Source organism: Schistocerca serialis, chromosome 6, assembly GCF_023864345.2.
Source record: "Schistocerca serialis cubense isolate TAMUIC-IGC-003099 chromosome 6, iqSchSeri2.2, whole genome shotgun sequence".
Lineage (NCBI taxonomy): Eukaryota > Metazoa > Arthropoda > Insecta > Orthoptera > Acrididae > Schistocerca > Schistocerca serialis.
In genome coordinates, this window is record NC_064643.1 from 714,394,078 (window position 1) to 714,406,262 (window position 12,185).

The 12,185-nt window shown below is 43.0% G+C and overlaps 1 non-coding gene across 1 annotated transcript; it reads left to right on the forward strand.

Annotated features, from left to right (window-relative positions):
- The first annotated feature begins 11,253 nt into the window (after positions 1-11,253).
- Trnas-cga (transfer RNA serine (anticodon CGA)) lies at positions 11,254-11,328 on the forward strand. The gene has a single exon. It is a non-coding gene; the product is annotated as a tRNA-Ser (tRNA).
- Positions 11,329-12,185: the final 857 nt, after the last annotated feature.

A 12,185-nucleotide genomic window follows, 5' to 3' on the forward strand; every position in this document is an offset into this window, starting at 1 on the left:
AAGAGAAGACACAAGATGGTAAACAATGACATACAAACACAAGCTCATACATAACGTCACCAACATTTTTAAAAGACAGGGTATAAACATAACAAATACAACAGATAATTCTATCCAAAAATACACCCCAAAACTGACAAAAGACATAGACACAGACACAGACCAGAAAGCGGGTATATATCAATCACAGTGTAACACTTGTGGTGGGAGATACTTGAGACAAACAGGCAGAACATTTACTTAAGCCAATCTCTAGAGAAGAAGACATGAAAATAATTGCAAACAACAACAAAAAAACACTTCCTGACCCTGTAAGAAAATTTCAACATACAAAAAAAAACTACAGCAAAAAAGAAAACCCCTTTGAATGATCACGTACACATGACAAACAACCCAGTATCTACACTAATAGATAAAATAATAGGGTAACTGTCCAACAGCGCATATGCTGTTCATTTTTGGAACACAACCTACGACCAGCCTAGAGACAGAAGTGATGACATTTTCTGCACGACCTGACCATCGTTTTGGAGGACAATGCTCAAGCACGTACTGTGCAAGCTGTTACTGATTTGCTTGAGTGATTGGGCTGCTAAGTGCTATACCACCTACTGTACTCCCCTGACTTAAGCCCTCGTGAGTTCAAATCGATTTCTAAACTGAAGGAAACACTTTACGGCATTCGCTTCAGAACTGTTACAAATTCGTCGGGCAATAGCCGCGCTGCTCGAACTGTGAACACAACTGGCACTGCTAAGAGTATCCTACGACTTCCACATCGCTGGCAACGGGTTATACACAATGTTGGTGACTACTTTGAAGGTCAGTAAAAGGCGGGAAGAAGAACATAACACTTTTTTAGGTAGGTTCAAGAACAAAATTCACTATGACAAGGACACAGTTCTACATAGCCCCAGCGAACGCGTAATTTCCAATAACGTGAATACGATCGGATTGCTAGCTACTTGTAATGTCGCCACAGTGCTGGAAGTCGCAAGTCGAATGCGCCGAAATCGGAAGTACAAGAGAAGAGTGTAAATCACGTCTGCTCGATGTGCTGCGAGGAATCAACGTCCTTTGTGCTCGGACAGCGCGAGGCGTCCCAGCTGAAAAATTCACACCCAGCACTGTGATTGGACGGCACTGGTCAAAGCTGTCACGTGTCCTTAGGAGATACTTGCCGATTCCTACTGTAGATATGGACCACTCCAGCAGACATTCGGTTTGTCTCGCATCGTCTTGGAGTTGACGGGTGACTTGACACATGGCGCACGAGTTCGCGATAAGGAAAACGCTCGTGACACAGTGGCCGTTTTCCAAGGCTAACTTCAATTTTTCCGTCTGTGCTTCGTTGGACGTTTCATCGCGACAAATGCTTGGCTCTTGGTGGAAGGTTAAACTCCATTTTGCCGCCCATGCTGTCATCCTATAGCAGGTGGTCTGTAGGCAACTCTGCGTGAGTTGGACAATCATAACGCACGTAAATAGTGCATTGTCGTTTGCATACAGCACAAGCTGGACTTGTAGATAGTTTGGCAGATTCACTGTGTAGAGAGCGTACTGCAGTGAACGCAGTCTTTCGGGACTCCTGCTTGGACACAGCTCTGTGAGTACATTTTAAAAAATTTACATTTCTGTTCTGAGTCTCCTAAATACCCATCTTCTTTCTTCTGGCCTTATATCACGCTCATGGCTGGGTAAGGTAATGAAGAGCAATCGTCTGTTCATAATTTGACGGGTACTTTATTTTAATTCTGTGGTTGAACTTCTTTCGTTTACCTGCAATCGTTATTTACCCTAAGGGAGGAAAGTCGAGTGCGCCATTTGTCCGTTAATCGTCTAGATGTCATTCGGTAGTGCTATTTGAACTGTTGTGTGTGTCCGTGAGGCGTCCCGAGCCGTGAAACCACACTCAGTCCAGCAGTCGGTATGCGATATGTCTATTCAGTCCACGTGGAGTTTAGACGACAACGAATTGTTACATTTAGAACCGTGGATGAAAATACTTATGGTTCGTGACGTCGTGTATATTCCGTACAGTTGTAACAGCGGCTAAAATGTACGCTAACAGTCAACAATGTTGCTACGTAGACAAATAATTCTGAGTAAAGGTACTAGTTGGCTTGTAACAATGTACTTGTGTTGTCAACACACATGGCTCGCTCAAAAATATGGTGGTTCGTTTAAAACTGTAGTAGTTAATGCTCGATAGATAAATATTGTTGCAGAGAGAGACAAGATGTAATCACCTAGCCGGCCGAAGTGGCCGTGCGGTTCTAGGCGCTGCAAAATGGCTCAAATGGCTTTGAGCACTATGGGACTTAACAGCTGTGGTCAGCCGGCCGCGGTGGTCTCGCGGTTCTAGGCGCGCAGTCCGGAACCGTGCGACTGCTACGGTCGCAGGTTCGAATCCTGCCTCGGGCATGGATGTGTGTGATGTCCTTAGGTTAGTTAGGTTTAAGTAGTTCTAAGTTCTTGGGGACTGATGACCACAGCTGTTAAGTCCCATAGTGCTCAGAGCCATTTTGAACAGCTGTGGTCATCAGTCCCCTAGAACATAGGACTACTTAAACCTAACTAACCTAAGGACATCACACACATCCATGCCCGAGGCAGGATTCGAACCTGCGACCGTAGCAGTCACGCGGTTCCGGACTGCGCGCCTAGAACCGCGAGACCACCGCGGCCGGCCTAGGCGCTGCAGTCTGGAACCGCGAGACCGCTACGGTCGCAGGTTCGAATCCTGCCTCGGGCATGGATGTGTGTGATGTCCTTAGGTTAGTTAGGTTTAACTAGTTCTAAGTTCTAGGGGACTAATGACCTCAGAAGTTGAGTCCCATAGTGCTCAGAGCCATTTGAACCATTTTTTTTGTAATCACCTACGTAGCCGCACTATTGTTCTCAATGTTACGTAAATTCTTTGTTAAACACTGACCTTTTATACTGTTAATTATGATTTGAATAAGATTCACGGCAGTGAAAACAAGATTTGTTCCAGTCAACGATTTACTCTTAAGCAAGCACGAGCATCGTGTCATTATTTATTATCTTTGGGTTCGTCGTGTATATCTAATGAGGACTGTTCTGCAAAAAATGTTTTCGTTTCCTAATAGCAAAAATATTTACAGGATATTTTCTGTTGTCTTGTGGGTAAATCCTCAAAATAATGTGAATAATTATACTTCATGTAAATGGCTGCAAATGCGCCATTACGACAAAAGAATGGCAGACGGCCAATGATAAAACTTGAATTCTAGAAATAATTAATTTCTTTCACTTAATTATATTCACATGTAGGGAGAGGTATGAAGTGAGATTACAAGGATAGATACATTTTATACATGTGTTCTGAAAAACCCACGTACAATTAGAAAATCGTGCGTCCAGGAGCAACCTCGTACAAAAGCTTCTAGTAGGTCCGAGAGCTGACGCCAGAGTGATCATGTTATTCATACAGTTCTTCATCACACAATTATATAGAAATTCCATGACATGATGTACTCATAGTCTTTGTTATTCTTAGTATTTATTACACAGGAATATATTTATTATTAACATTTTTATGTTAAAACACGTAAGGGTGCAGAGCTTTTCTCGTTCAAAAATAATATTCCATCATTGATAGCACATATACATACATGAACACGCATAGTTTTGTTCGTTATTAACACAGTTTGCTTATGGTTATCGTAACATTTTACTAGGGTTTTAGAAGGCTTTCCAAGAGACGGAACATAAGAAGAAAGAGTATACCGTTTTTAGGATAAAGGAGACTGGTCCAGAAACGAATGTTAAGTAGGAAGTTATAAGCGCAAATGAGAAGTTTCAAATAGGCCATTGGTCTACTGAGCATGATAAAAAAAAATTATAAGCATTAATATTATCGTTTCGTTAAGTCCAGTTCGTAGACATCGTCGACCAGGGGATACCGATTTGTTCTAATTTTTCAATTTATGTTGGGGATTGAAAACCCATCAAGTCAAGATCGCACATGAAATCTTCTCTATTTGGATTGATTACCAGTTTCGGCTGACATCAGATCATAAAACATTCCTGATTAGCGTTGGTGCCATTACGGCTTCACATATCGTTAAAAATTTTCTTAAATAACAACATCCATACATGACGTAGTTAAAAACAGGTTTTCATCGTTCGTGGCCAGCTTTATTAAACAATTGTCATAAAACAAAGCCGTTATAACTTCGTAACTGATAGAACGAGTATTGCCATCTTGTAACAGAGATCATCATTCATATATTGTTTTAACGTAGTATACGTGAATAGTATATAGCAGCTGATACCAAATTGCAACGTTCAAGAAACGCAACATTCAGCATATACGTAGTATACACATGTGTGGCAAGTACCGTAGCGTAATAGGGACCCGAAATAGTTGCTGTGGACTGTTGCCAATCGCTGTCTCGAACATCAACATTATCTTAAGCACAGAAATTTTCAAGAATCAGCTGTTGCGAAGCACAATCTAATAAAGAAACAAAATTATGTTTGAATAGACCCGAGGAGCAGTCGAAATTAGACTGGGTGGTAGCAACTTCAGTAGAAACACCTGGTTATGATATTAGCAATGCATTGAAGCGTGCACTTGACAAAATAAGGATCACAGAGGAAGACTTTACATAACCCCCCGCCTCATACGAGTGTTGGCTCTGCAAGAGACGCCGGCTAGCAAACCACAAACGTAACCTACGGTCGCACAGAATGGCACCTCAGCGTACAACGTGACGTCATCGTGACATAATCCAGCCAATCACATGCCGTTCTCCGGGAATGAACGTGCGGAGAGCCTCGCTAATTTAACGATAGTCAGACGATGATGGAGGCAGTCGTCGAAAGCTTGGGATTTTAACCTAATTTGACGCTGCAAGTTAATCGAGAACTTATCTTTATCCGTTAACTACACTTGCTATTTAGACTGACGTTAGTAACTTGGTTGCGAAGTTTTCGACCCCAAAAAGAAAAACCACCTGAGACCCATTTACTTCTATATTTCTGTAAAGTATTGGTAAAGAATGAATGGCAGCTGTTTATCAAAAATCAGTCTTCACTAAAAAAGGAAACGCGATCTTAGCAATACTTTAGGCTCTTACTTTAACAACATCCTCTTAAACAGAAATAAGTTTTGAGATCAAGTAATGATTAATTAAATAAACAATGAAGAAAAAAATAACGAATGACTTTCGATGAAAAAAGTCACATTAGGTACATGAACGAATGAACTAAAACAACGAAAAGTATCCTGCCCTAAATGGCGACATTTATTTTCATTAATCACAGTCGAGATATGCTTTTCTGCCCATGAAAATAGCCAGACCGTCTTACTGTTTCTTGTTTTTCTTTGCGATCATCCTCTACTTCACTGTCTCACGATCTGATATTTCCGTATGACTGTCGCTAGGCTCGGCTCCGATGAGTGAGTCCTCGCTAATTAACAATAATTCCAAAATTTGATCACTGTTTTAACATAGTTCCATTCTGCCTAAAACAATTTTAAAAAATTATGATGACAAGTAAGAAAAGTAACATTTATAGCTTCAAGGAGTAATTTCGACCCCGACCGGTACGTAACTACGGAAATAATGGTCGCTGCTTAGCACGACATTGCACGAAGCGAAAGCACAGCCAGACTAAGAATACACTGAAGCAAAGTGACAAAGTTGCAATCAGAACGGAATTACATACAAAAGGCACCGAGCGAGGTGGCGCAGTGGTAAGTGCACTGGACTCGCATTCGGGAGGACGACGGTTCAAACCCGCGTCCGGCCATCCTGATTTAGGTTTTCCGTGAGTTCCCTAAATCGTTCCGGGCAAATGCTGGGATGGCTCATTTGAGAATGCGCAGTCGATTTCCTTCCCCATCCTTGACACAATCCGAGTTTGTGCTCCGTCTCTAATGACCTCGATGTCGACGGGACGTTAATCCCAATCTTGCTTGCTTCGTTCCTTCCTTCCGTAGTTAACCCCTTAATGCCTGGATAGATATTATGTAGAAGTACCTGAGACGCTCAGGAGATGGCAGCACATGTCACCTGCTCCTACCCTCACCGACTCTCGTAAACAGTCACCCCTCCACTTATTAGAGTCGCAAAGGTGTGAAGCGAATAACTTCGCCACGTCCGGCGTTAAGGGGTTGAGAGTTAATCTTCGTTCCTTATTTTCCGTCCAACCGTCGATATGGACCAGGCAGTCCCCGTAGATGCACTGTTGCACGTCGTGAATTAGATGTACACTGATGGTAGCTGCTAACTTGGCGCATTTCAAGAGAGAAAACCGAGTCTTTCTTCGGGCGATGTCCTTTCCAAGTTCGCCGAGCACCTGTGCGGCAGTTACGTATGAAACCGACCGGCTATGGCCGTTGCAGAATGCCTCGCAATTCCTTCACGTAGATGCGGGCAGTTGTCTGGGACCGGTTCTGTGCGGTTTTCCTTGCATTTCTTTGCAGGCGTGCATTACTTTTCCAGAGTTATCCGACCAAACTAAAATCTTCCTTTCGGCCTCGCTGTTAAGTGATTCATGTGTCATTTCCTCTTCGCACTGCTGCAAAGGGTCCTATCGACTACAATGTAGATTTGTTATTTCTCCCCTTAATACTCATTAGCTTCCATTTATTTTCGTGTAAGGCGAACTGCAGATTACTTCACCAATGAAAAAAACTCTGTATATCAAATTAATCTGTCTTACATCACCTAGGGAAGAAACTTCTTTATAGACAACTACACAATCGACGAATATTTATATCAATAACCAGTCACGTTGTGTCTAGGACTCCTGCATACTAGGTTCGCTAGACAAACTCGTATTAATGAGTTTTATTATAAAACACAAACACAATCACTTACCTTTTACACATGCCGCAAGCTAAGGGGGACATGGAAAATAATCAGTCCTTTTCAGAATAGAAAAACCAAGTCTGTGCTCATTTAGAGAGTGCTAATGAAGAGGCTAACGTTGGAGAGGCTATAGAGGTTGGCCCTACCATTCGGGCGCAGCGCTGACTTCTTCTCACATCCTTCTCTTCCCTGTTGTTCCCGACTGGCGTGCCGGCCCTGATTTTACGCCGCAACAAGTCAAGTTATCGAAACGAGGCTTTCTGCAGATAATGGTACACACATCACAAAAAGTTTTTCCTCACCCCAGTTCCCAGAACTCCTGAAGCTAGACGTTGACTGTGGATACTGAATCACATATACAGTCCCTCTTACTGTTGTCACTAAACCCGCCCAAAGATGTCAACAACCATGCACGAGCAGTGCCTATTAGACGCAGGGGGTCCGACAGCCGGTCAGTTCCAATCATTCCACCAGGAAGGAGTACACGGCTCGTGTTATCTGTAGTTCAACCATGCCTAGACGGCCAATACCGCGGTTAAATCGCGTCCATATTGTTACTTCGTCCCAGGAAGGGCTCTCAGCGAGGGAAGTGTCCAGAGGTCTCGAAGTGAACCAAAGCGATGTTGTTCGGACATGGAGGAGATACAGACAGACAGGAACTGTCGATGACATGCCTCGCTCAGGCCGCCCAACGGTTATTACTGCAGTGGATGACCGCTACCTACGGATTATAGCTCGGAGAAATCTTGACAGCAACGCCACCATGTTGAATAATGCTTTTCGTGCAGCCACAGGACGGCGTGTTACGACTCAAACTGTGCGCAACAGGCTGCATGATGCGCAACTTCTCTCCCGACGTCCACGGCAAGGTCTATCTTTCCAACCGCGGTTCTAGGCGCTTCTGTCTGGAACCGCGCGACCGCTACGGTCGCAGGTTCGAATCCTGCCTCAGGCATGGATGTATGTGATGTCCTTAGGTTAGTTAGGTTTAAGTAGTTCTAAGTTCTAGGAGACTGATGACCTCAGATGTTAAGTCCTGTAGTGCTCAGAGCCATTTATTTTTGCAACCACGACACCATGCAGCACGGTACAGATGGGCCCAGCAACATGTCGGATGGACCGCTCAGAATTGGCAGCATGTTCTCTTCTCTGATTAGTGTCGCATATGCCTTCAACCAGAGAATCGTCAGAGACGTGTTTGGAGACAGCCCAGTCAGGTTGAACACCTTAGACACACTGTCCAGTGAGTACAGCAAGATGGAGGTTCCCTGCTGTTTTGGGGTGGCATTATGTGGGGCTGACATACGCCGCTGGTGGTCATGGAAGCCGCCCGTAAGTCTGTACGATACGTGAGTGCCATCCTCAGACCGATAGTGCAACTATATTGGCAGCATATCGGCGAGGCATTCGTCTTCATGGACGCCAATTCTCGCCCACATCGTGCACATCCCGTGAATGACTTCCTTCAGTATTAGGACATTGCTTGACTACAGTGGTCAGCATGTTCTCCAGACATGACCCCTATCGAACATGCCTGGGATAGACTGAAAACAGCTGTTTGTGGACGACGGACCCACCAACCACTGTGAGGGATCTACGCCGAATCGCCGTTGAGGAGTGGGACAATCTGGACCAACTGCGCCTTGATGAACTTGTGGATAGTATGCCCCGACGAATACAGGCATGCATCAATGCAAAAGGACGTGCTACTGGGTATCAGAGGTACCGGTGTGTACAGAAATATGGACCACAACCTCTGAAGGTCTCGCTGTATGGTGGTACAACATGCAATGTGTGGCTTTCATGAGCAATAAAAAGGGCGGAAAGGGCGGAAATGATGTTTATGTTGATCTCTATTCCAATTTTCCGTTCAGGTTCCGAAACTCTCGGAACCGAGGCGATGCAAAACTTTATTTGAAGTGTGTATATAAAAGGGCTGATTCTTCGCTGTAGGTTTAACACCTGTATTTACCTATCGGTATACTGAAGAAACGCTTTCTTCATTAAGGAAAGGTAACACAGGGCGTCTCAGATAAAACCGGTAGGCCTCACGTACTGGTTAATCATCTCTAGTCAAATTGTTTGTGAAGTGGCAAAACTGTCTCAAAAGTTGGCTACACTGCATTTTGCCGGAAAGTGAACATAATTCAGAATCGCAATAGTGTGAAACTGAAGCCGAATTTGATTCGCTATCTGTAAATTCCTTGAATGAAGCAAGTGGTCAAAGTGATGAAAACAGAAGTGAAGACACTGAATCTTTAGCTAAAAGTTCTGCTAGAAATATATTTGGTCGAAACAAATGTCGCTGGTTGCTGACGATTCCTTGCAAGCAATTTTATGTTCGACAGCATAACATCATTCATTTGCCAATGGTGCGAGCAACTACTAAAGTTGGTAACAATCCAGATCCTCTTACTATTTGGAATTTGTTTATGATACTGGAATGGACTAATGTCAAACAGAGAAACGTCTGAGAATGAACCAGACGTTCAGTATGAAGCTGATTTATGTGAACTGAAAGCATATTTAGTGCATGCATTCGCCATGTTGTGGGCGTAGCAGATCCAAGAGCAGCAGCCGTTGTAGATCGATTGGAAAGACTCAAAACACGCTCCACCCGTGACCCAGTAAGGCAGAGGAAGACGCCTTGTGTTTGCTATTGCTGCAAGAAGCCAGTATGCGTTGAGTACTCGACAAAAATTTGCAGCGAGTGCAAAGAAAACTTCTGAGAAGGAAAGTAAAAACCTAAAAATTACTAATGTAATTTTTATTTTTTTTGGATGTGTTATGGAAGTTTATTGTGTTTTTACTGTTAAATGTATAGTAAGCAATAAAAACAGCAAAAAATATAACGGAGATTTCAGGGTGTTTGTGTTCGTGTAGAATTAGGATTATCATGTAATGTTATGCTCATTTTCTGCAGGTTTCTGTTTAAATGCGTCTTGATCGTAAAAGTAAACTTCAAAATTTATTTGAATATATTTTGTGTGTGGTAACAATGTAATCTCTTACATAAAAAATGAATTGTCTCACAGAAATTGCTGAAAGTAATTTTTATAGCTGTTTAAATATGGCGGTCTGTCAGACAGTACCCACGACAAAGCGTGACAAAAAAAAAAGTTACCTGGGACGCTAAGAATTAAAACATCACTTATAGCTTTGCCCATTTTCTATAATAACGCAATATTTCAAATCAATGCAAATTTTACGAATACAAATTACTCGTTCTTCAAAAAAGGTTAATTTAAAACCAAAAGTTTTAGTAGGACGAAAAAACCAGACCAAGTTGCAAATTTTTACTTTTTATTCATTCGCTGACTAGTTTCGTGCCGAGACCCTTTTTCAAACCATCATAACAAAGTCGAAAATGGCATTTCCGAAGATGAACATGATGATATGAAAATGGGTCCTTGCAGGAAATTAGTCATCGATTGAATAAGAAGTAAAAATTTGCAACTTGGACTGGTTTCTCGGTCTACTGATTAACAGAAGTTGCTGACCCAAAGTACCCCGGCATGCTGGATGTTCGAAAAATTTTAGTACTGCTGCTGTGGATAATTGATATTTCGGTTTTTTTTTATCCAGTTACTACGAGGGTAATCCCAAAAGTAAGGTCTCCTATTTTTTTATAAGTACATAGACCTCTTTATTTCTACAATGGTTTACATCAGTTTACAGCTTGAACATTTAGCTACTTTTCGACATAATTACCATTCCTGTCGACGCATTTTTTGCAGTTTTTGTATGCCCATGTCATACCAGCTCGCCGCTATGCTGTTCAGAATGTTATGAACCTCTTCTTTCACCTCGTCGTCGCAGCTGAATCGCTTTTCGGCCAAATGTTCTTTTAACCTAGGGAACAGGTGATAGTCACTGGGCGCCAAGTCAGGACTATAGGGTGGGTAGGTGATTATGTTCCACTGAAACTGTTTCAGGAGAGCAGCGGTTTGCCGAGCGATGTGTGGGCGAGCGTTGTCATGAAGAATGTGTACGCCCTTGCTCAACATTCCTCTTCTCCGGTTCTGAATTGCCCCTTTGAGTTTTTTCAGAGTCTGACAGTACCTGTCAGCGTTAATTGTGGTCCCAGCCATTTAGCTCCGACGACGAGGTGAAAGAAGAGGTTCATAGCTTTCTGAACAGCATGGCGGCGAGCTGGTATGACATGGGCATACGAAGACTGGCACAACGTCTACAAAAATGCATCGACAGAAATGGTGATTATGTCGAAATATTAGATTAGATTAATTAGATTAGTACTTGAAAGTTCCTGGCACATTAAAACTGTGTACCGGGCTGAGACTCGAACTCGGGACCTTTGCCTTTCGCGGGCAAGTGCTCTACCAACTGAGCTACCCAAGCACGACCCACGCCCCGTCCTCACAGCTTCACTTCTGCCAGTACCTCGTGCTTGGGTAGCTCAGTTGGTAGAGCACTTGTCCGCGAAAGGCAAAGGTCCCGAGTTCGAGTCTCGGCCCGGCACACAGTTTTAATCTGCCAGGAAGTTTCATATCAGCGTACACTCCGCTGCAGAGTGAAAATCTCATTCTAGATTAGTACTTGCTCGATAGATCATGAATATGACACTTCGTAATTATGTGGAACGTGTCAGCTAAATGTTCAAGCTGTAAACTGATGTAAACTATTGTAGAAATAAACAGGTGTATGTACTTATAAAAAAAAATAGGGGACCTTACTTTTGGGATTACCCTCGTAGAAACAATACAAACACCTGTTATAATCGAAACCAACAAACACCAAAAAATACTGATTATTGAGAAATAAAATACCAGTGTCGGTTTTAACCGATCGGTTTTGTGTGTCCCCACATCTGATTTCTAATCGGCGCCCCAAGGAATCTAAAATAAACCCTATTTTGTGGTTTTTTTTATCTAATGTACAGCTTTTGAAGCGAGTTGTGTCAGTGTGCGCTGTCTTGGAGGAGGGGCCGGCCGATGTGGCCGAGCGGTTCTAGGCGCTTCAGAGAAGAGAAAATATGACGCTGTAAGTAGTCAGAATGTGGTGCTGTTGCAGGAAATGGGGAGGCACGACCAAACACACGATAATGGTGCTTTCGGCACGTTTATTAGAATATGGCCACAAGTTACAGCATGTGTTCAATATCGTCTTCCGACCCAGCGACTGCATTCGTAACAGGGTATAGTCGACAGTTGCAGCATATCGGATGTAATCAGAGTCTACATCTACATCTACGTGATTACTCTGCTATTCAGAATAAAGTGCCTGGCAGAGGGTTCAATGAACCATCTTCAAGCTGTCTCTCTACCGTTCCACTCTCGAACAGCACGCGGGAAAAACGAGCCGTGATTTCTCTTATTT